Raw genomic sequence first — 22,340 nt, 5'->3', positions numbered from 1 at the left:
TTTTTTTTTTTTTTTTTTTTTTTTTGTTCAGTGTTTTCACTTTGGGGAAAGTTTGTTCTTTCCCCTTGGCTCTATGTTAGGGGACATTTTGGGAGTGATCGGTGTGTGTGGTGAGTTCTCCCACGGGAATTGTCGATGTCACCGCAAGATTTGCAGTCAGATCCTCAAGCTTCAGGTGTGCTGGGGTGAATTTGGAGCAGAATCAGCTCTCGAGGAGCTGGGTGTGCTGAGCAGGGACCTGTTCTTCACCCCTGGAAGGGTACCTGTTCTCCAGGTGCACAGCCCTGGAGAGTTGATATTTTCTTTTTATTATTTATTTTCCTTATTAATTTAATGCTATTTTTACCAATTTCCTTATTAATCTAATTTAATGCCTTCATTTTATTAGTAAACTTCAAATGGGGATTGGCTTTGCAACACCTGCTTAGTGCTGAGTTTGCCTCTATAATTCTCTGTGCTCAGGTGTTGCTCCTCTGAGCTCTGGTTTAGGCTGGAGAGCTGGAATAGAAGCTAAGTTTTCCCAACTTTTATTAGGAAATAAAGCAGTGCAGTTTGGCTGATTCTGCTGGTAGAGACTTGGGGGAAGGAGAGGTGTGAGCACCTGGAAAAATCCCTGATGAGCCTTGCAGCTCGCATAGAAACATGCAAATAAAGTGGTTTTTGGAGCCATGTGGAGAATTTGGCTTTGTTCAAGCTGCACCTCAACATCTGCTGGGTACCTGGGATGGCTCAAACCACAGGCACTAGCATTGTGTTTTCAGTGCTTTTGGAACTCCTGCTGCTCTGGGTATGGAGGGTTGTGCTGCTGTTTTTATTCCAGCAGTGCCTGTGATGTGCTGGGTACAGGTTTAGGAATTTGCATCCAAAAATTCAAAAGAGGCGGTGTAACGTAGAAACACGTTCCCATAAAATCCTTGTGGCATCTTCATGGGAAGCTGGCATGTTTTAATTAATTTGTGAACAGAAGTTGGATGTGGGGGAAGCGCAGGGATTCCTGAGCATGGCAGAGGCACTTCAGGAAAAGCAGTGGGGTTTAAGGAGAGGGATGAGGGACAAAGCTCCTCCTGAAGTGGCTCTGGACACAGCTCTGGTGGCTGTAAGGAACTGTGGAGTGGTCCCTGGCAGGAGCAGCTTGTCCTTGCCTGTGTTCAGGACAGGAAAAGGGAATTTTACGTGTGCTGCTGATAAACTTTGAGCCTCCCTGCTATCACTTTATGCATGTCAGGATTTGTCAGGGTAGGAAAGCAGATTATTGCAGATGCTGCAGAGCCAGGGGCTCCCCACTGTGGGTTTGGGATCAGCACTGGGTGGGCACAGAACAGCTGGGAAAGGGGTTTTTTGGCTGCCCTGTGCAGGTGAGCCTGAAGGTGCCCCCAGTGCTGGCAGAAAATGCTGTTTGTGCTTTGAACTGGGGCCTGTCTGACACAAATTGGGAAGCACCTCCCCTAAATTTCCAGGGGTGCTGAGCAGAACATGCTTCCTGTACCTGTTGGAACCTTCTGTTAGGTGGGACCTGTCCTCGGGACTGAGATGTTGGTGGCTCCATAGACCTGGCAGAGTATCTGTACCCACCAAAAGTGCTAAAACCCCAAAAGCCTCCCTTCTTCCTGGGAGAATCCATGGCAGGAAGCTTCCTTAATCCACAGAACCCCCAAACAGTCTGAAGATTCCTTTAATGGAATAGTCCCAGCTAATGGAACAAGATATATTCAACCCACAAAATAGAAACTAAATCCAACCGTGGGAATTAACTGAGAGTATCTGAGGTAACATAATTATTTACCTAATTCTGAGCTTTGGATGTACCTGGGGGCTCTCACTGTTTCCCCATAAGCAAAGAGCAGCTTGGAGCCTGCACAGAATTTACTTTAGACAGAAACAAGAATAAATAGAGCAACAGAAGTGAAATCTTTATTTAGAGCAGGTGTGCTGGGCTGCTCTCTGCCATGCCACATTAATCCGGCCTGCAGCGACCACAGCTGCCCTGCCAGAGCTGCAAACCTCGGGAGCACAGAGGGGCAGGAGCAGGAGGGGATTGCCCATTGGAAATTCTCCGTGGCTTTGGTTATTTAGATGCAGTTTTCACTTTAAAAGGGTTGCAAAGCAGTTTCAGGCTACTTCAAAGCAGTGCTCTGGGTAGAAACGTGCTTTTCTCTGTTCTGGGGGAGGGTGGGGAGAGGACGGTCAGGCAGCTGATCCTGGGGGGTACAGCAGGATTTTTAGTCTCTGTTTGGAGGGTCTGAGCAGACTGAGCTTAGGAAACCTCAGCCCAGCCATCCCCTCTCTTTTGGGGCATTTATTGCCTCTCTGAGGATGTTTCCAAGTGCTGCAGTCCCTGCTCTGGTGTTCAGAAAATGCAGAGTAGAAAATGCTGAAATCCTCAAGCGCTGCTGGGGAGGGAAGCAGGACCTGTGGTGCTTGGAGGGGAAGAAAGCAGGTGAGGGACTGGGGATGATCTCCGCTCCTGGTGGTAACCAAATCCCTGCTGAAACCTGATTAACACAGATCACTTACTTTAAGATTCTCTCTTCAGGTATTTTAAGGAACCTTTTATTGTTCCCAAGCTCCCTTCAAGCTAAAATTTTGCCCTGGGAAGAGGAAGGTTCTTTTAGCTTTGGCTTTTCTGTCAAGGTCTAAGCTGGTCAGTAAAAAAAAAATTCCCTTCATTTTTCTGTTGCATGTTATTCCTCGTGTGCCTGCTTTTGGGATAGGGTTTGTTTCCTAAAAAGCAAAGAGCTTGGTGTTGGGATGAGTAATTAGAGCAGTGAATGTCAGTGAAAACATGAGGTTTTTTGGAAGCACGAGGGGTCGGAAAGGCATTCCTGCCTCAGCAGGGAAGAGGAGGGGGATTGGAGAAAGGGTGAGCTTTGTTTACAGGCTCCTGAGCAAAGGTGAGAGATCTGAGCAGTGAAAAGTTCAGCGCTGATAGACTTGTTAAAAGTTGCCCTTGACTGCTTACAGGCATCATTTTAATTTAAATGTAATAAAAACCTGAAAGGGAAAATTAAGATGCGGAAAGCAGTTGAAAAGCCTGTCTGAAGACATCTGCAAAATGGTTTTATTCCGAGCAAATATAAGAAAACTGTTGGGGTTTTTTATTGTCAAACAATAATTGTGCCTCCATTTATACAACGGCTTTTACAACCAAATCTCTTTCATAGATTGCTTCCAAAACAACGCAGAAGTTGATTTATTTTTAAACCCTGTCCCCATAACCCTCCTCTCCCTGGTGATTGAGCATCTCCATGGTGGCAGGGAGTGGCTGGAGCTGAGGTTGTGAGGGAATGGGGGGATTTAGCTGGGGCAGAGCAAGGCAGGGACCTCCCTCAGCCGCTTTCCCTCGTGCTGAGCCTGGTGGCAGTGCCCTGACCTGGACCCACCCTCCCTGTGGTGCCAGTGTGGCACGAGCTGGGTTAAGGATGGGGGAGGATTGTTCTGCTCAGGGCACCTTTATCTCACTTGGGTGTTTTTCTTTTCCTTGACCCAGTCCTTTCCCAGTCCAGCTTTGTCCAGGTCCCAGTAGAAGTGCTCCCTGTGCTCTCAGCTCTCTTCCGTGATCATTTTGGCAGAGATGGATCTTTGCATTCCCCTTCAGTTCCCAACCAGGCCTGAAAATGAAATGTTCTGCTTGCAATAAATACAAAAGTAGAGGTGCCTGTTTTCCATACCCTCTAAAAATCCCACTGCTGTCTCCAGAGGACAAGGAATACTTCTGTTCCACAGGTCCCATGGGCACAACCCTGTCAGGTTTCCAGATCTGGGAATATTTTGGAAGATTATGCAGTGTAATCAGTAGATCATGGGAGTGGGGTACTGAGGTGTAGGAGCTCTCTCAGCTGTGCAAACCCCTTTGGATTCAGCTGCACTATATATGGGATTTTCTGTGTGGGGTGAAATGGTCGCTGCTCTAATGATCTGCATTTCTCTGTCCTCTTCTGATGGCAGCTCAGAGCACTGTGAAATGGGGAGGTTTTGACCTGTTTGGCTGTGTCTGATGTCAGGAAAGCAAAACAATGCCAGAACCTAAACCCAGAAGCCCCAAGAATCCTGACTTGGGCTTTGTGCTTAGAAGGCAGGAACTGAATCTTTCCCTGGGTGAGGAACTTAAAACCTACAGCCAATTAATAACTGCTGTAAAATAGTGCTTTAGTCTGGAAGTGCTGACAGAGAATTTAGTGCACCTTATGGAGGGCAGGGGGGTTACAGATTAATTAATTAAGTTTTGGAAAGTCTGTAATCCTTGGACAAAGGGCTCTGTAAATGTAATATGCAACAGCTATTGCTGCAAGCTCCTCTGGTTTCAGATGGGCTGGGGACATGAGGTGCCTTTAAAAGAGAATCACTGAAGTGACCAGGCCAGGCTGGCCTACCCGGGATAGTGGGAGGTGTCCCTGCCATGGCAAGGGATGGCACTGGATGAGCTTTGAGGTCCCTTCCAACCCAAATCATTCCATGATCCTTCAGAAAGGAGAGCCTGGCTCATGATGTGGTCAAGCAGAAGGCTTGAAGGCCTCTCTGTTCTGGGGTGTGTTTGAGATTTGGGCTTCTGAGACTCTTTTGGGCTGCGTGGGGTGGTCAGGCTCCTCCAGGTGTTGTTGCGTGTCTGTATCCAGAGCAGTTTTGGTGACTGCAGGGACCACAGCCCCTGGTCCCCAGCAGCAGTCACTGAGTGGGGTCAGGGCAGCACCTGCACAGTTCAGCTCAGCTGATCAAGCAGCACCTCGTCCCTGAGTGTCCTCCTGCAGCTTTGTCCCCTGCTGTCCTGGGGACAGTGACAGGGTTGTGGGAGCCCCTGTGTGGCTGGAAGTGCCCTGAGGACAGGACCCTGCAGTGCTCAGGACAGTGGGGATGTCATGGACACCCAAAGCTCTGTACCCTGTGTTGAGCCCGAGTGCAGGATGTGGCTGCTGTGACCTGAGCTGCCTTTGCCCCCATGTCAGTGGCTTGGGGCACCAGGACGTGTCTGGCAGTGCTGGCGGAACCAACCCAGGCCTTGGGACCTGTCACACCATGGAAAGGGCCATCTGTGCTGCTGCCAGGAGCCCGCACTGCTGTCACAGGGGCTTGTCCCTGTCCCCTGGGGGGATTAAGCCATGTCCCTGCACCCCAGCATGGTGGCTTGGCTGTCCTGCCTGGCTCTGAAGGCAGCTGGCTCTGAGCATCCCGTGCTTCACTCTGGATCCTCCTGCTGAGCCAGAGCACAGTTCCCTACCACAGGAGCCTGCAGCATCCCGTGACACTTGGCAGCTGGCAGGGACTGTGAGAGCCACAGGGACAGAAACACTCTGGGGTGGCTGTTTTCCAGAGATCCCAGGGCTCTGAGATGCCTCTGGAGCGGCTTGGAGAATGGTGGGAAGTGGCAGAGCTCCTCAGAGAGCCTCGCTGGGGCCAGGCAGCAGCATATGGGTCTCATATGCTTGGGTTGGCCCTGTCTGCTCCTGGAGTAATTGCTCGTCTGGCTGGAAGCCATTCCAGTTCAGATGTGGAAAAGGAGCTGCTGGTGACACTTCCCAGGTTTCAGTCCCTTCCCTCCCCCCCACTCCTCACTGTCCTAATTAAATTTAATATTAAAGTAAAACATTAAAGACATTATCGCAGAGCTTTCATCTGACACACATAAGCCTCTTCCTAATTTGTTAGGTCATTAGCAAGGCAGAATAAATCGAAGGGAGCGTGTGGAGGCTCCAGGGGTGGCGAGTCAGCATTTTGAGACTGGGGGAGTGGGTTTTTGGGTGAGCACGTGCTGGGCTGGGCGGTCTTGGCAGCCTTGGCTTGTCCAAACCTGGCACTGAACATGGCCCAGAGTGGGGCCAGGCAGGGCTGCTGGACCTGTGTGTGCTCCAAGGGTTTGTGGGGCCAATCCAAGTGCGGGATCCCCTCTCCGTCCCTCTCCTTCCCACATCAGGACACTTTCTTAAGGTATATTGGAATTTGAGTTGGGGTTTTTTGAGCCTCTTTGCACCTCTGCAATATGAGGATTTATCTCTCCTGTTTTGCTCAATGGAAGCAGGAATTGTGGAATTCCAGGGACTGGAGCTGCCATAAAGCTGTGGAGAGAGAAGGAATCTTTCTCCTTCTGCTTTGGTGGTCACTGGGTCACAAACCCTCCAAAGAGACCTCTGAAATGGCACTGAGGTGTCTCAGAAAGGAGAAGGGATTGCACAGCAAATGGGGCCGGAATGGCTCTGTTTTGCCAGGGAAGCAGCTCCCTTCAGGCTGGAGTCATCCAAGGGGCTTTGTCTGGATATTGGGTGACTCTTCAGGAAGCATTAACCACGTGCAAACTTTGAGCTTTCCTGACAGGAGGAGGCTCAAAGTTGGTTTTTTTCTCTCAAAAAAATGGCAGATTATGACTGCCATGGTCGTAATTCCAAGTATTGCTCTACCAGTGCAGGGAGAGGGCTTGGGGGGGAGTGGAGGAACTCAGACCCTGCCATGACTCCCTGAATTCTTGGGAAGATTGCACATTCTGGGCAATTTAGTGGGTGCCATGAGCTGTATGATTCAAATGATTTCATTTCTGGAAGTTTTAAGTATGTGAAGGTTTATATATATGCATTTTTTTAACACTTATGAAAAATACGTTATTAAAGGTCCCTTTCCACCTGAACCAGTCCATAACATTTCACTCTTGGATAAACCACTCCGAGTGTTGTTATTGTCTGGGAAGGTGCTGATGCTGCTAAAGCCTGGCACCGCTGGATTTGATTCCTGCCATCCCGCCTGATGTGGATAATAGACCGAAAATAACCAGGGCTGCTCTGTGTTGGAAGGGAACATCAACGTTCCTGCAGCCAGAAGAGTTCTGAGGAACTGCAAACAAATCACTTTGGGCTTCATTTACAAGATCAGGTCTTGCTGTACAGGTTGGGCTGTCCTGAGGGATGGTTTGACTTAAATTCTGGAGTAGAAGCTCAGATGCAGCGAGCTGGGCTCACTGGAGCTTGAAACAGGCTGGGACCAGGAGGTTTGATTCTGCCTGGTTTGGGAGGGGCTAAAAGATTTGATTCTTCATTTTTGCAGGTTTGTCTTTGCGTGTCAGAACCCAGATGAAACCTTGAGCTTTTCCATTGACCAGGGTAATTTCTTTGGCCTTGCAGTGAGAACTATGGAGCTGAGCTGAGGTGTTCCCAGGGCAGCAGCAAATCTAAAATAAACTGTTTTGCAAAGAAACGCTGAACTATTTCTGGGTTGAACCTTTGTTCCATTGGCCCCAACTCCTCTGTTGGGAAACCCTGGCCACTCAATGCATGCTGCCACTCCAGGGAAGGATCTCCAGGACCTTTCCAGGTGAGGAGAGGCTCTTTGATGAACATTTTCTCAGACAGCACAAACTTGAGCAGTAGTTTTGCATTTGCTTGATGAATCTTCTCCCCAGCATATGCTCAGTGCTTGGATGAATGAGTTATTTAAGTGTATTTGAAGGTTATGACAGACACCTGTAAACAGACAGATATTGATAAAAATGTCATTTGGAAGCAGATCTGTGCCTTTCTTGCAATCCAATTACTCCTGATGGCGAGGAGCCCAGAGCTCCCAGCACAGTGCATTAACCCAGAGTGTGATGGACAGGCTGCCCTCAGAGGGAGCACGAGCAGGGCCTCATTCACCTCTGGCTTTGATGTAACTGCAGGAGTTAATGGAGTTGTTTGTAATTCACACGGGAGCGGAAGGGGACTGACTCCAGACGTGTCCATGGGCTTCTTGTGGACCTTGTGTCAGCTGAAGGTGCTGAGGGATCCGGACTGACCTCTCCTGATGTTATCCAGCTGGAGGTCTGGCTCCAGAAAAGTTCCCCTTGGAAGATTGCCTGGGAGTTGCTGCCCTAAGTCATGCAGGGAGGAGTTTCTGTGGCTCTTCTTCCCAGAGAAGCTGTGGCTGCCCCATCCCTGGAAGTGTCCAAGGCCAGGCTGGAACAACCTGGGATAGTGGAAGGTGTCCCTGCCCGTGGCAGGGGTGGAATAGGATGAGCTTTGAGGTTCTTCCAACCCAACCCATTCCATGATTTTATGACTCTTTACTCATGGAAAGAGTGGTGAGACCGTTGCTTCATCCGGGGGCTGCCTTCCTTGGGGGAAGCAAACACAGCCAGATGTGCTCATTAAAAATGGATTCCCTTCGCCTACCAGCTCTCCAGGAGCTCCTCAGAGCTTGTAAGTGGGAGTGTTTTCGGCTGGGATGGGAATTGTTCCTGGTGGCTCCGGTGTTGGACACACGGGAAGCACTAACACAGCTTTTAATGGGAAACAGACACTGCGAGTCCGTCAAGCTGTTCTTGACCTCTTGGTTTCCTGAGAGGAACTTCTTCCTCTTGTTATCTTCCTCCAAGCTGGAGAGTAATGGAATGTGGACGGAAGTGGTTCTGCTGTGCAGTTCTCACATAGGACAGGAGCCCAGAGCTGCCTGCAATGCAATGATTATTTGGTGGCAGTGCGAGCATTCAGAGAAGTGAAAACAAAAAGCCAAGGTTAATGGAAGTTGCATTTCATCTGGATTGCTCTTATTTCCTATTTTATAAGCTCGTGCTCCATGCAGGTGCTTGGCTTATATCTTCATGCTGTCAATAAAGCCAACGTGTTTGAGCAGACAGGATTAATGCAGATTTTAAGGGCTATATTTAGAAGTAATTTAGCTATCATCAGTCAGAAGGGTGGGGAGAGATGTGATGGTTATTCATACTGATTGAATATTCTATTGATAGAGATACTTATTAACCCTAACCGTGTCTTTCCAGCTTGTTTTTGGGTCTTGAACAAGGAAAAAAATTGAACTTTTTTTCAATTTGAGAGAGAGAGAGAAGCAGAATTCACGTGTTGGGATGGGCTTGGAGGGAAGCAGCAGGCTGGTTAGTGGGACCTGAAATGGGACCCCTGGAGCTGGGTGGTGGCAGTGGGATGGGTGCAGTGTGAGGTGACAGGAATGCTGGAGCAGGGAGGGGCTGGCTGATGGGTTTTTATGGCGCAGGTGTTCAGGGTGTTTAGAATTTGGGGAGGTGTTTGGGCTTCTATTCCTGACTGAGCGGTGAATGGACAAGCTCAGAGCAAACTTTGGCCTCTCTTTTTTCCTTTCCCTTTTTCTTATTTTCCCCCAGGGATGTGAGGGAGAGGGAGGAATCTCTTAGGGAGTGATTCCTGCTCAAAATGTTCCTGCTCTGAGTGATGGTAGTGAGGTTGGGGAGCCATGAGGAGCGTCACCAGTGGTGTGACAGCAGGAGAGGGCAGGGAGTGTCCCCTGTGCTGGCACTGCCGGGGCACCTCCAGAGCTGAGTCCACTTCTGGCCCCTCATGGCCAGAGAGACCTTGAGGGGCTGGAGCGTGTCCAGGGAAGGGAACAGAGCTGGGAAGGGGCTGGAGAACTCCTGAGGGAGCTGGGAAAGGGGCTCAGGCTGGAGCAAAGGAGGCTCAGGGGGGACCTTGTGGCTCTGCACAAGTCCCTGACAGGAGGGGGCAGCCGGGGGGGTCGGGCTCTGCTGGCAGGGAACAGGGACAGGAGGAGAGGGAACGGCCTTAGGCTGGGCCAGGGGAGTTGGGGTTGGATTTTAGGGAAAATTTCTTTGTGGAAAAGGGTGGTCAGGCCTTGGAACTGCCCAGGGAGGTTTGGAGTGCCCAGCCCTGGAGGTGTCCAGGGAAGAAGGCCTGGACGTGGCACTTGGTGCTCTGGGCTGGGGACAAGGAGGGGATGGGGCACAGGCTGGACTCAGTGACCTTGGAGGGCTTTTCCAGCCCCAGTGATCCTGAAGAACCAAGCGCTGGGCACTCGCTGCAATTCCATCTCCTTTCCCAAAGCCTCTGCCCTGCACTCGCCGCTCTCTCGCCGCGTTTCCTGAGCAGAGATTTCATTTCAGATAGTGCAGCCACTGCTCTGCGCTTCCAGGAGCATTTATAAAATGGAATTACCAGAAATAATCACGGTGATTAACATACAGAGTTACAAAAAAGGGAAGATTAATTACAAAGCCGTAATTCATCTGCAAATATGAACAGTGAGGGAAGTTCGATGAGTTTAGCAGCCGTGAGGTGACCCTTAAGGTGTGCATCCATGGAATTCGGGCTGTGCTGAGCTTCCTGGGAAGAAGGAAGGAAACTGAGGCACTGAGATGGAAAATCACTGGTGTTTGTTATCCAGAAAATCAGATGGAATGGGATCTGAAAGCCCTGACTCCGCTCCTTGCCGTGACCGGGGGACAGAAATCCGTTTTCATTACACTGAGTGTTTCCTGCATCAGAATTTGTAAAAGTTGCCCAGGAACTCGGTGGCACTGGTGAGAAATGACTCTGTCTCCAGTCTGCTGAGCAACTCTGGGTGGTTTTATGAAGGGAGGAGGGTCTGGAGGTGATGGGAGGCTGCACAAAGCTGTTCCTCCCAGGGCAGGGGTTTCGGGTTTATTACCACCAGTATAGGGGAGGGCTGATTCCTACAACTAATTGCCTTTTTTTTCCTGAAGATGCAAGCAGTTGATAATGGCAGTAATTAACACCATAGAAACAAGGTCAAACCCAAGAACATTACCCACTAAAAGTCACTTTCCCGAAAGTCATGGCAAATTCATTGCCTTGGAGTAGCTTTAAAAAAAAGAAAAAAAAAAAAAAAAAGGAGGCAACTGATGATGAGCTGTTTGAATTATGTAAATGATCAGGTATCCATGGGGTTTGACCTTTTTGCAGATGTAATTTAGCATTCAAGACACTGTCATCTTGCTGCCAAAGTCAAATTAGATGCTTGCTACTGCAATTGATAGCTGATAGCAGATCTCCTTCCAGAACAGGCAGTACGGAGAGGCAGGGCAGGCAGGCAGGGTGTGTTTGCTGCAGGGCTGGGGAGCTGCGTTCTGAAATACAAAGTAGTGCAAGAGTCCTGGATGCAGTTCAGGTGAGCAGTGTGCTTTTATAAAAACATGCACCTGCTGCCTGAGGTCAGCATCCACAGTCCTGAAAAGCTCAGGAGCTCTCCAGGATTGTCTTGGGGTTGCTTTTCCCAGTGGGATGCCTCAGGGCCCGGTGTGCTCCTGGACACAGGAATGGTGGCATTGTACGAAATTTTGGTGCCCAGAACTGCTGTGTTTCCACACGAGTGTGAAAGGACTCTAAGCCAAGGGAGGGTTTTTTGGGAATGGTTTCCCATGAAGTGCAACCCCAAAGACTGATGCCCATGAAGCACAACCCCAAATCCATGCAGGCTGCTGCTGTCCCCAGCCCATGGGTTGTGTCCCTGTGTTGGCCTGGCTGTCCCCATTTGTCACCTGGCAGTGAAACCCCCCGTTCCTGGGGTGCCAGGTGGCTGAGCCGATATTCCCCCCGGCTCTGATTGCCCCCGGCTCTGATTGCCCCCAGCTCTGCTCCCAGTGGCCTCCCTGCCTCCCCTCACACCCGCTCAGTTTCTCCTTCCCCCAGTGAAGTGGCTCTGGGGGAACACCTGCTCTGCCCAGCCCTCCTTCGTCCACAGCAGCTGGAAAAGCCTCTGCTGCCCTGGGGGCTCCCTGTGATTCCTGACCTGGGCTGATCCCCAGCCCTGCACAGGCGTTTTGGGAGTAGTTTGGAATAAAATGATCTTGAAGGTCCTTTCCAACCCACACCACTTTGTGATTTCTCTTTTTGCCAGCACAGCAAAGCCTGCCTGAAGCTGTGGTTGCACAGGTAACGCTCCCTGGCCAGAACAGAGTTATCCCAGGACTTCTGATCCTTTCCCGGTTTCTGTGCAGCACTTGGGAGTGTTTTGGATTCAGATCTAACCTGTCCTCTGGACCTGGGGAGCTCTGCTCACACAACAAATCCAGGCAGGAGAAGCGTTTGCCTGGCTGGGACCAGGGCATGGAGTGACAGGAGGGGGGAATGGCCTTCAGCTGAAGAGTGCCAGGGTTGGCGTATTTCTTCTTCCCATATTGGGAAGAAATTCCTCCCTGTGAGGGTGGGGAGGAGCTGGAATGGATTTCCCAGAGAAGCTATGGCTGCCTCATCCCTGGAAGGGTCCCACGCCAGGTTGGAGGAAGCTGGGATAGCGGGAGGTGTCCCTGCCCGTGGCAGGGATGGAATGGGATTATCCTTAACTTCCCTCCCACCCCAAACCAGTCTGTGACTGGAAATGCACTCACTGCTGTTTCTCACAGGGACGTGAGTCACAACCAAGGTGCAGATCTTCAGGGCGGTTTTGGTGGTTCCTGGAGCCTGTGCCAGGCAGCCAATCCCTGTGAGACAGCAGGAATGGAAGCTGAGGCTCTGTGTGTCCCTGGGCAGGGACCTGGTCGTGTTCTCCCCCAGTGTTACCCCGGTAACTCCCCTGAATTTGCTCTGAGTTTCCACAGGAACAAACGAGAGCTCCGCATCCCTGGAATTGCTCCTCGGCTGCTGCCAGGGGTTAACTTTGGGTCTGCTGCAGGTTGTAGCTGTTCAAGTGCTTCCCACCCTTGTGCCTTCAGCTTTTGCTGCTCAAAACAGAGAACTTGGCCGGTGGGATTTATCCTTTTCCCTTTCTGAAGGGTTGTTTTGGGATGGGGGCTGCTCTGGCCCCAGCTTCTCCCAGAGCTGTGGCTCTGGGTGCAAGCTCTTCCCTGGCTGCAGCTGTGCTGCCGTTGCTGTTTCATGGTTCACTTCCAATGCAGAGTTTGGATTTCATGCTTCATTATTTTTTCCTCCCCGTTGTGTGGCCATTTGTAAACCGAAGGTGAATTGCACGATGTGTTCCTGCCAGGCATGCAGAGAGCACAGATCCTGAGGAGAATCTGGAAATCTTTCCCCTCTTGGATGCAGGGATGATGTTTTTGTGGGGCTTTTACCACTCAAGTCCTGGCACTTGCTGCAGTTGAGTCCCTGTGTCCCTGTCCCCTGGTCCAGGATCCCTGGGTGGATGTTTTAGTGGAGGGATTTTCCCCCAGGGAAAGGATTCTGCCCATCTGCTGCTGGGATCAGGGGAGGGAAAGGAGTATCTTGGCTGTCCTGGCTAATGCCAACCCTGATGGTGGCTCTGCAGGTGTTTTATGGGAATATATGGAATCCTGGAATGGTTTGGGTGGGAAGGACCTTAAAGCTCGTCCAGTTCCATGGACAGGGACACTTCCACTATCCCAGATTGCTCCAAGCCCCGTCCAGCCTGGCCTTGGACACTTCCAGGGATCCAGGGGCAGCCACAGCTTCTCTGGGAAATCCATTCCAACCCATCCCCACCTTCACAGGGAAAAATTCCTTCCCAGTATCCAATCTAAACCCACTTTCAGTTGGAAAATCTGCCTGGTTTTTCGAGTAAATGTTTGCATTTTTCTCTCAGTAGCAGCTGCTGAGGCCCCACGCACCTTTGCAGCTGACTCTAAGTAGGATCCCACAATAATCATCAATATTTAACTAATAAAAAAGGGACTTTCATGTTAGGGAAGTGTTTTAAACCAGCCAAGTTTTAATGTGCAAACTGTTTTCACTTTTCACACGTTCTGGTGAGCGTTTCCCATTCATTATGGATTTAAAGACTCGTGTTCCAGCCTCTATTCCACCCCCCTTCCTCAGAGATCTGTTACAAAGTGAGCTGGATCTCAAACACTCCTAAAGTTAAACTGAAGTGGTGCCTCCACTTTTAGAAGGAAAATGTCTCTTTGTGGAGGGAGGGGATTGAATTGGGTGCAGGTGAGGAATTTATTGATTCAGTATTTTCCCCTCCATATTTTGGAAGCTGAAGTCGAGCCATTCACTGAGATAAAAATGAGGGGGAAGTATATCAAGTCCAAAAGATGTTTTATCCAGAGTACAACTCACGGAGCCTGATGCTCCTGGACCAAGCCAGGAGTGTAACAGGAGAAAAAAGAGTTATTGGAGTTCTTCCTGCATGGATTCATTGTTTGTATCAGCGATGTTCTCCAGGGAATAGATGGTCCTTGTGAGCACACAATTACAGATGGAAATGGCCTCCAAAAGGGGGTGGTTGCATCCATAACTCCATGTGAGGGTTGGATTGTCCCTTGGCAAGGAAAAGGCTGCCCAGGGCCGGGCAGTGCTGCCAAGCTCTAGCCTGGGTGGTGGGAGCTGGGACAGTGCTGTCCCAGGGATCCCAGTTCCTGGGGGGGTTCCCAGTGAAACCATTCCGTTTCCAGGCTGGAAATGCTGCCGGAGGAGCTGGGCTGGGCCAGGTTAACTCAGCTTTACCCCCCCTCAGCACTGCCAGGGCTGGGCAGTGCTGCCAAGCTCCAGCCTGGGCAGTGGGAGTTGGGACAGTGCTGTCCCAGGGATCCCAGTTCCTGGGGGGTTCCCAGTGAAACCACTCCATTTGCACGCTGGAAATGCTGCAGGAGGAGCTGATGGAGCTGGGCTGGGCCGTGTTAACTCAGCTTTATGCCCACTTTGTGCTCCAGAGTCTGAGTTCCCTTTTTGAGCATCACAAGGATGAGCTCCCCGAAGGTGCCGAGATAACACGTTTGCCTTGGACAGGATTAACTTGTCCTGACAAAAACCCATTTCCCAGCCAGCCAGGGCTGGGTTTTACCCTGGAGCTGTGCCTGCAGAGCAGAGGCAGAATAATTTTTGCTCATTAAAACGAAGCATTTGATAGCAAAGCTGCCTCCCCCCCTCAGCTGGGCTGCCCAGCACAGACACAAAGCATTGACTGGAGGAAAACCCAACTGCACGGGAGTTTGCTCTCCCTGCCAGATCCAGACAATTAAGGATGCTCCTATCTTGGCATCTTCACTATTATCTGCTCGTGTTTCTGTGTTTGGTGTTATCTACTCATGTTCCTGGTGGTTGGAGCCATATTATGGATAAAATAATTTTGTCTAGATTGAATTTTGCTGCCGTTTGCTGGCCCAGTCAGAGGGATTTGTGAGAAGGAGAATCCTCTGAAGGGGACAAAAAGGGTTTCATAAATATATAGGGAGGTGCAGAGTCCCAGATGGGCACCACATGAGTTGATTTACATTAGAACACCCCCATTTTCCCCCTGTTGTCCTCCTGGCTTTGTCCAGGAGCATCAGGCTCCACATGTTGTATTTTGGATAAAATATCTTTTGCAATTGATATCTTTCCTCCCCCCTTTTTACAAGATGCTTCTTTCTGGGTGAACGGTTTGGCTTCAGCTTACAAAATATGGAGGGGAAAATACTAAAGTCAATAAACTCTTCATTTGCACACAATTTAATCCCCAGTTGATAAGTGGCATCTTCAGAGAGTGAGACAAGGAATGGCAGCAGCAGCAAGGAGTCATTTGAAAAAAAGAAAGCTCCCAGAAATGAGCTGCTGTTTACTGGGCTCAGTGCAGTGGTTAATAGTCCTTCATGAAATCACACAGTAAAATCCAAGTGCACTGTCAGCTCTGTCACAGTGACATTGAGCTGTACAGGTAGTGTACAGCAGCTCCACATTACACCCTGTGACTTCATGTTTTAGCTAAAATTAGGCTTTGTTTTCTCCTTTTAAACAGGAGAGAAAATGCAAGCTGGAGCAGAGGAGAGAGAGGAGCAGGGTTTCTTGAGCTGGAGAAATGAAATTGAGACTTAACTATTCTGTTGCTCCACCAGAAGGTTCTATCCCAGTTTTGTGGTGTCTTTGTACCGGTCTAAGCCGTGTCTCTGTCAGTTTTTTCAGTAAACTCCACCAAAGCTACCTCAGACCTGGGGTTCAGATGTGTTCTCACACTGTAGGAAAACTGAGGGGTTTGTAGCTCCTGTTTGCCCCCAGTTTTTGTGGGATTATGTAAATGCCTACTGTGAGTTGAAGGGGCTTCAGTGGCTCCCCGTGAATCCAGTGTCATCCCTTGGCCCTGACCCCTGAAATGTTCATTAATAAACGGGTGCTGGTCCAGGCAGCTGAGGAGCTGCTGTTGAAAGAGCTGAGTAAGTGCTGAGGATGCTGAGAGCAGTGGCTGAGGAGAAAATGGCTCTGTCAGGCTTTGCTGTGCTCACTTGTCACAGGTTTTGGGCAAACAGCACTGTCAGGAAGTTGGAATTGTGGAAAATCCTGGCTTGGAAGGGATCCACACAGATCATCAAAGTCCAGCTCCTCCACACTTGAACCAAAAGGGAACTGAATTGTCTTAGTGCAGGAATCTTGATCCCAAACCCTCTTCACTCTGTGGGTGGATGACTTTCTCTTTGTGGTGCTCCTGGAATTCTCAGTCCACTCTGAAACATTCCTACATTTTTGAAGGGTATCACAGTTTGTTCCTGCCATAATGTGTTTATTTTCTCTTCCTTCCAACAGATGTTGAGCAATTAGAGAACATGGCAGAGCAACATATTTATACAAATGAAAGGAAGTGAGGAATAAATGCTGGGAATATTTGGCTTCCTAGTAAGATTAATTCAGGAGAGCGCAAATGGGGAAGGAGAGCCCCAGCAGCACGTGGGCATTTGTCAGGGTCTGCTAATGTGCAAGATACCTCATTAACAGGGGGAAGTAATTATAGACACACCTCACGGCTCCAATTGTGAGTCCATTGGAGAAGAAGGAATGGCTGACAAATTGTATGGAATGTTTAGAATTGAGTGGTAGGAGGGGTGGATCTGTTTCCCGGCTCTTTTAGGGAATTCTTAGCGGGTATGGATCCTGTACTGAGCAGGATGGTGGGATGAGCCTGTCAGCCTCCTGCTCCGGGTGTGATACGCTCTGCCAGGGAAAAAATTGGGAATATGGCAGCAAATCTCCCTGTCCCTGAGCCAGGGCATGAAGATTTGCAGAGAACTGCAGTGGCCAGGATTTAAAGTACTCCTTCCCTTCTTTTTTGGAATCCCTGTCAAATCCTTCAGAACCACTGGCATCCAGCTCGGAGCAGTTTCTCATGGATGCAAGAAGCTGCTCTCAAAATCTTGTGTTATGAGCCAGGAGGTTGGAATTGGAGCTGGGAGTGAGCTTTTAACTAATGTTCATCTGCTTCAGCTTGAACAAATGAACTGGAGAAAATAAGGATTTGCTCTGATAGCACCAAATTCTGCGTGAAAATGGGGTTTGAATTAGAGCTCCAGGAGCAGTGGTAGGTGGGCAAACCACTGAACTCTTAATCCCCTGCTGATTTGTCTGTAAGAAAATCTTGTTTAAATTTAAAAAGAGCCCAAACCAACAAACAAAACAACCATGACACGCAAACCAACCATACCAACAGTTGGCCAATCAGTTGGAATTTTTGGTAAATGCTTTTGTGGGAGAATGTCTGGTTTAGGGACTGTTCCATGAACAGAAGCTGTGGGGAAAATGCACAAATAAGGCAGGAGTTGGGTTTAAGGATCCCTGTGCAGGAACAGGATTTGCTGGCAGTGAACATTTGGAAGGGGATGCTTGGATCTCCTTTTGCTCAGCCATGCCGGGTACCCAGGAGTCACTGAGTGTGCACTAAAGCATCCAGGGAGTCTTTGCCCAGGGCGGGCTCAGCTCCACCTCTGCCAGCCGTGTGCCAGCTGGGCAGATGTTCCTGCATCTGCCTTGAGGTGGGGAATGGACTGGGTGACCTTTGGAGCTCCCTTCCCTCGCTGCACTCTGAGTGTGCCTGAGTGCTGCACACATCTGCCAGGAGCACCGCGAGAGCACAGGCAGAAGGGCTGGGGTGGATGTGGGTGCTTCCTGCTCTTCATCCCTCAGCTGGATGCTTCCCTCATCCCAGGAGATGCTGCCTGCCCTGGGGGATGGATGTGTGATCAATAAGACATGTCTGCCCAGCCCTGCTTCTGCAGCAACATCTGTGAAAGATGAGCAGGGGCAAGTTGGATGTGTTCTGAGCATGCTGCTCGTGCCCCTGGTTCTGTCACATGGATTTCCCTGCTCGGCAGCACGGACAGCTCCCTGCATCTGCCGCTGGATTGATAAATCCAGGCTCCATGGAGTCTGCTCCCTGCACGAGATCCTGGTAGTACAAGGTACTTACCCATGTCTGTCCCTGCACGCTGCTGCTGGGAGGGCAATATTTAAAGCACAGCTGAGAGGCTGCAGGAATTTAAGATGCAGGAACTGGCTCCTGGCTCATCGACATAAATGAGCCATCTCAAACATGTGAGCCTGGCTGCTCGGAGCAGTTGGAAGTGTCAATCCTGAAGGGTCTGGGTTCACAATTTCGTGTTTGCTTGCTATGCCAGACACAGCACATCTTGAATCACAGCACAATGTCCCCTGGTAGCGTTCCTGGGAGTCTGGTTCCCAGAGGAAAGGAATCCAGTTCAGCAGCACTGTTTGGGTGGTTTCTCTGAAAGGCTTCCATCCAGATGATGTGACAATTTGCAGGCAGCAGGGGCTGGGATGGGGGTGCTTCTGAATCAGAGACAAGGCTTGGAAATGGAGAGGAAGGAGGAGGGTGGGAGAGTAATAAAAAAATGAGAGAGTGTTGGATCTGGGTGGGGCTGGGGGTGTAGAGAGGAATAATTTACAGAATCAGGGAATGATTTGAGTTGGAAGGGACATAAAGATTATCCCATTGCACCCCTTGCCATGGGCAGGGACACCTTCCACTGTCCCAGCGTGCTCCAAGCCCCGTCCAGCCCGGCCTTGGACACTGCCAGGGATCCAGGGGCAGCCACAGCTGCTCTGGGCACCCTGTGCCAGGGCCTCCCCACCCTCCCAGGGAGGAATTACTTCCTCTGTCTCCTCCAAACTCTCTGTCAGTTCAGATCTGATCCCCATAGTCCTAGACACATCTCCTGGTTCTCACATGAGCTGGATCTTCATGGCCAGCAGGTTTTTGGCCATTTCCCCAGTCTCCTTCAGCCACCTCTGCTGACTCTGCCTTGCTCCCTGGGCAGCCCAAACTCTGATGCTGTTGTAGCATTCTCCAGACTTGGGTACCACGGTGGGTCCAGCCCCTGAGGGTGCTTCTGGAACACACTCAGAGCTTTCCCCCTCAAACACAGACCTCGTGTGTTTGCTGTTCTTGCTCAGCTTTGGAGCACTTGTGCTTTTTAGCTCAGGGACCATTTTTCATCTTGGAACCATCACCCCTCCTCTCCTGTGGGCTCTGAGCTGCAGTAATCTCACACGTTAGCAAAAGAATAAACTTTTTAGCCTGGAATAATTGTATTCTCTATCAGTGACAGAATCTATTTGGTTTTTTTTTCCCCCCCCCTCCTTTAAGTGGCAATTTTACATGGTAGAAAACTTTTTAATTCTCTTCTGCAAGCTACATATAAAATATAACAGATAGGCAAAAATGGATTATTAAAGCTATCTATTTTTCTTGGCATTCCTGTAATTTAATAAACTGCTTGAGTTCTACTTCTGCAGTTCATGACATCACCAGAATAAACCCCATCCTTTGATTAATGGCTGTTCAATCAATCCCCCTCCCCACATTATCTCCAGTTTAATGGGAGCCAAGCTCATTCTGGAGAAGTTTGGGTTGGGGAGCTGGACTAAACTGCTTTGGGACAACTGCAGTGGTGGCAACACCAGCTGGGGGAGATGTTGAGAGGAAAGGGGGAGAAATGCTGTTAAATGCTTGTGAGGAAAGGTGTTTCTGTCCCAAAATACTGCAACCCTGGGTGTCTGCACCTCCTACAAGTGTGTGTTGCATCCTTCAGCTTATTTGGGCTTTGCTGGAGCACCAAGGGTTGGATTTTTACCCAGGAGAGGGGAGACTTCCCCCAAAATTGATGAGAGTTTCGCCGATCTATCAGCAGGGCAGGGCAAGGGTAATTTGAAAGGGAAAATCTGGTGTTTAAAGGCAGAAGGTGCAGTGGTTTCCATCCTGGAGTTCTCATCCTGCCTGTGCTGCAGGGCGACACTCAAAGCCAGCGTAACAGATGATTTTTAACATTCACAGCTGGTTTGGGGTTTAGTTTTGGTTGGTTGGGTGCCTGAGAAGAATCTGCTGTGCAGCCACCACGGGGCTTGCACGTCCCTTCCCTTCGGAGTTTTTAGTGATGCTGCTGCCTATAACTTCTGTGAGAGGAGAGATCCACTGAGGCTGTGCCTGGTGAGGAAGCTGGGAGTGCTGAGGAGGCAACAGGATGAAAATGAAGCCGACCCTTCTGCAGGGGGCTGCCCTGCTGGGACCGTGCCGCGCTCAGCCCTGCCAGGAGGGCACGGCGGGATCACGGTGACGCCGTGTCACGGGACCCTTGTTCCCAACAAAATGCATCCGTGTCACCCACAGTGTCCTCACGGTAAGGGCCTTGTTAGGGGACTTCCAGGAGCTTGGAACAAATCCCTGGAGCCCCAGCAGTGCAGATGGGTTTGGTTTATTCACTGAGTGAGCCGGAGGATTTTCTGTCAGAGCCAACGTGGCTCGTTAGAGCCACTGCTCACAGAATCCCAGGATGGCTGGGGTCGGAAGGGGCCTCTGGAGGTCAGGGCAGGGACACCTGGAGCAGGTGACATATGAATGTGTCCGGCTGGGTTTGGAATGTCTCCAGAGACAGAGATCCCTCTGCATTCCCTTCCCAGTTTGCTGCACTCGCTTTGCAGCCAGAAGCACTTCTCCATTTGGGTTTCCTGGCTGGGAAAAGGAAGGGCTGGGACAGGGATGGTTCTGTGTTGGGATGTGCTGGGGCAGCTTCAGCTTCGTGCAGGAACATTGGGGAGAAGAAGGGGGACCCTGCTCCCGTTGTTGCTGTGGACCCCTTGGTGTGTTGGAGTGAGACAGAAACTCAAGTCCCCTGGTGTTGACAAGGAGGTGGCCCCAAGTTGTCCCAGGAGAGGTTTAGGCAGGGTTTGGGGGAAAATTCCTTCATGGAAAAGGGTGGTCAGGCATTGGAAGGGGCTGCCCAGGGAGGTGGTGGAGTGCCCATCCCTGGAGGTGGCACTCAGTGCTCTGGGCCAGGGACAAGGTGGGCGTCGGTCACAGGCTGGACTCGATGACCTTGGAACTCTTTTCAGCCTTAGTGATGCTGGGATTCTATTCCAAGGTTTTATGATACTCCAGCTGTTGAAGCATCTCCTGGTCTGTCACACCCTGTGCGCCATGATCCTTTTCCTGGTGGAGGGAGCTTCTGCCACCACAAAAATCAGGGAGAGATGGGGCAGCCATGGGCAAAGTCTCACCTTCAGTCCTGACCAGCTGTGCAGAAAATCCCAGAAACTTCCCTAGCATTCCAATATCTGACCTATTCCTTGTTTCCCTGTGTCCCACTCCTTCTCCTTGCACATATTGACCGTTGGCTCTGGAGTGCTCCAGAAAATAACCAGCTGTTCCCTTAAGTGGATTTGGTCAATCCCTCAAGCTGACAGATGATTTTTATTATGTACTATTACTTAATGAACTCTTTTGTGGCAAATGTAATTCAATCCAGATCCTGATTCCCAGTTTGTCATCAGTCCTTTTATAAAGGAAGAAAAATGGGAAAGGACTTGATGATTCCTTTATCTTGTTATGCTAATTGTGTTAGGAATATTGGAGGAAAACAGGCAGTGCATTGAACGGGAGAAAAGTCCAAGCTTCCACTCCACTTAAAGAAAATGGGAATTTACTGGGGCAGAACAGACCTGGCTTGAGCCAAAGGAAATGCTGATCCAAGTTTTGGCTCGGAAAACCGTAAGTAAATAATTATTTTGCTCTGTAAAATTATTTTTCAAAGGAACCCTGGAGCAGCCACAATGGAGGGAACGGATCCTGAAAGAGAATCTTGGGGAAAATTCAGCAATGAGTTAGGAAAGAAACCAGGATTTGCCCAGGGAGCTTCACGTGACATCCAGTAGTGATGGAATGCACTGGAAGGGAGTTTGGGAATTGGTCAAGGTAGAGGAAAAGTTTTGTGACTTTTGTGCCCTCCAGACAAGGTTTGTGTCCTTGAGAATTTATTTTCCTGTGGTTTGTGCCCTTAAAATAGATGGATGAAGCCTCAGAGTTCTCACTTCCCAGAATTCAGCTTTTTATTTTGTAAAATGGGGGTGATTTCTCTTTCCTGTCTCCTGCAGAGGTTTGGGAGAAACGTGTTGGGAAAGGCTGGAACTGCAGATTTCCAGGTATGAGGAAAAAGCTGCTGAGAACTGGAATACTCCTGTAGGTGCATGTGGGAGCGCAGCCATGAGGTGGATAATGAGGAAGAATGGAAAATATTGATGAGGATCTTCATTTGGTGTCTTTAATCCTATGCTGGAAACAGGGCAGGAATTCTAAATTGAGAAGCCATATAATCCTGCCAAGACAAGACAGGAATTTTAGGTGGAAAACCCATGGAATCCTGTGCTGGAAACAAGGCAGGAGTTCTGAGGAGAGAAACCGTGTAATCCTGCCAAAGTAGGGCAGGAATTCTGAGGGGAGAAACCAGGCAATCCTGGGAAAACAAGGCAGGAATTCTGGGAAGAGAACCCGTGTAATCCTGCTGAAACAGGGCAGGAATTCTGCATGGAGAAGCCATGTAATCCTGCTGAAACAGGGCAGGAATTCTGAGGAGAGAAACCAGGCAATCCTGCCAAAACAAGGCAGGAATTCTGAGGAGAGAAACCAGGTAA

At 49.8% G+C, this 22,340-nt stretch overlaps 1 protein-coding gene across 1 annotated transcript in view; it reads left to right on the top strand.

The window, feature by feature from the left end:
• CSMD2 (CUB and Sushi multiple domains 2) overlaps nucleotides 1-22,340 on the top strand; it is a 338,283-nt gene that overhangs the window by 225 nt on the left and 315,718 nt on the right. The window lies entirely within an intron of this gene.

The sequence above is a fragment of the Corvus kubaryi genome, unplaced genomic scaffold (assembly GCF_017639235.1).
Source record: "Corvus kubaryi isolate FWS band 111438036 unplaced genomic scaffold, C.kubaryi_AGA036_p1.0 split3-37304, whole genome shotgun sequence".
Taxonomy (NCBI): Eukaryota; Metazoa; Chordata; class Aves; order Passeriformes; family Corvidae; genus Corvus; species Corvus kubaryi.
This window is presented reverse-complemented; position numbering and strand designations above follow the sequence as displayed.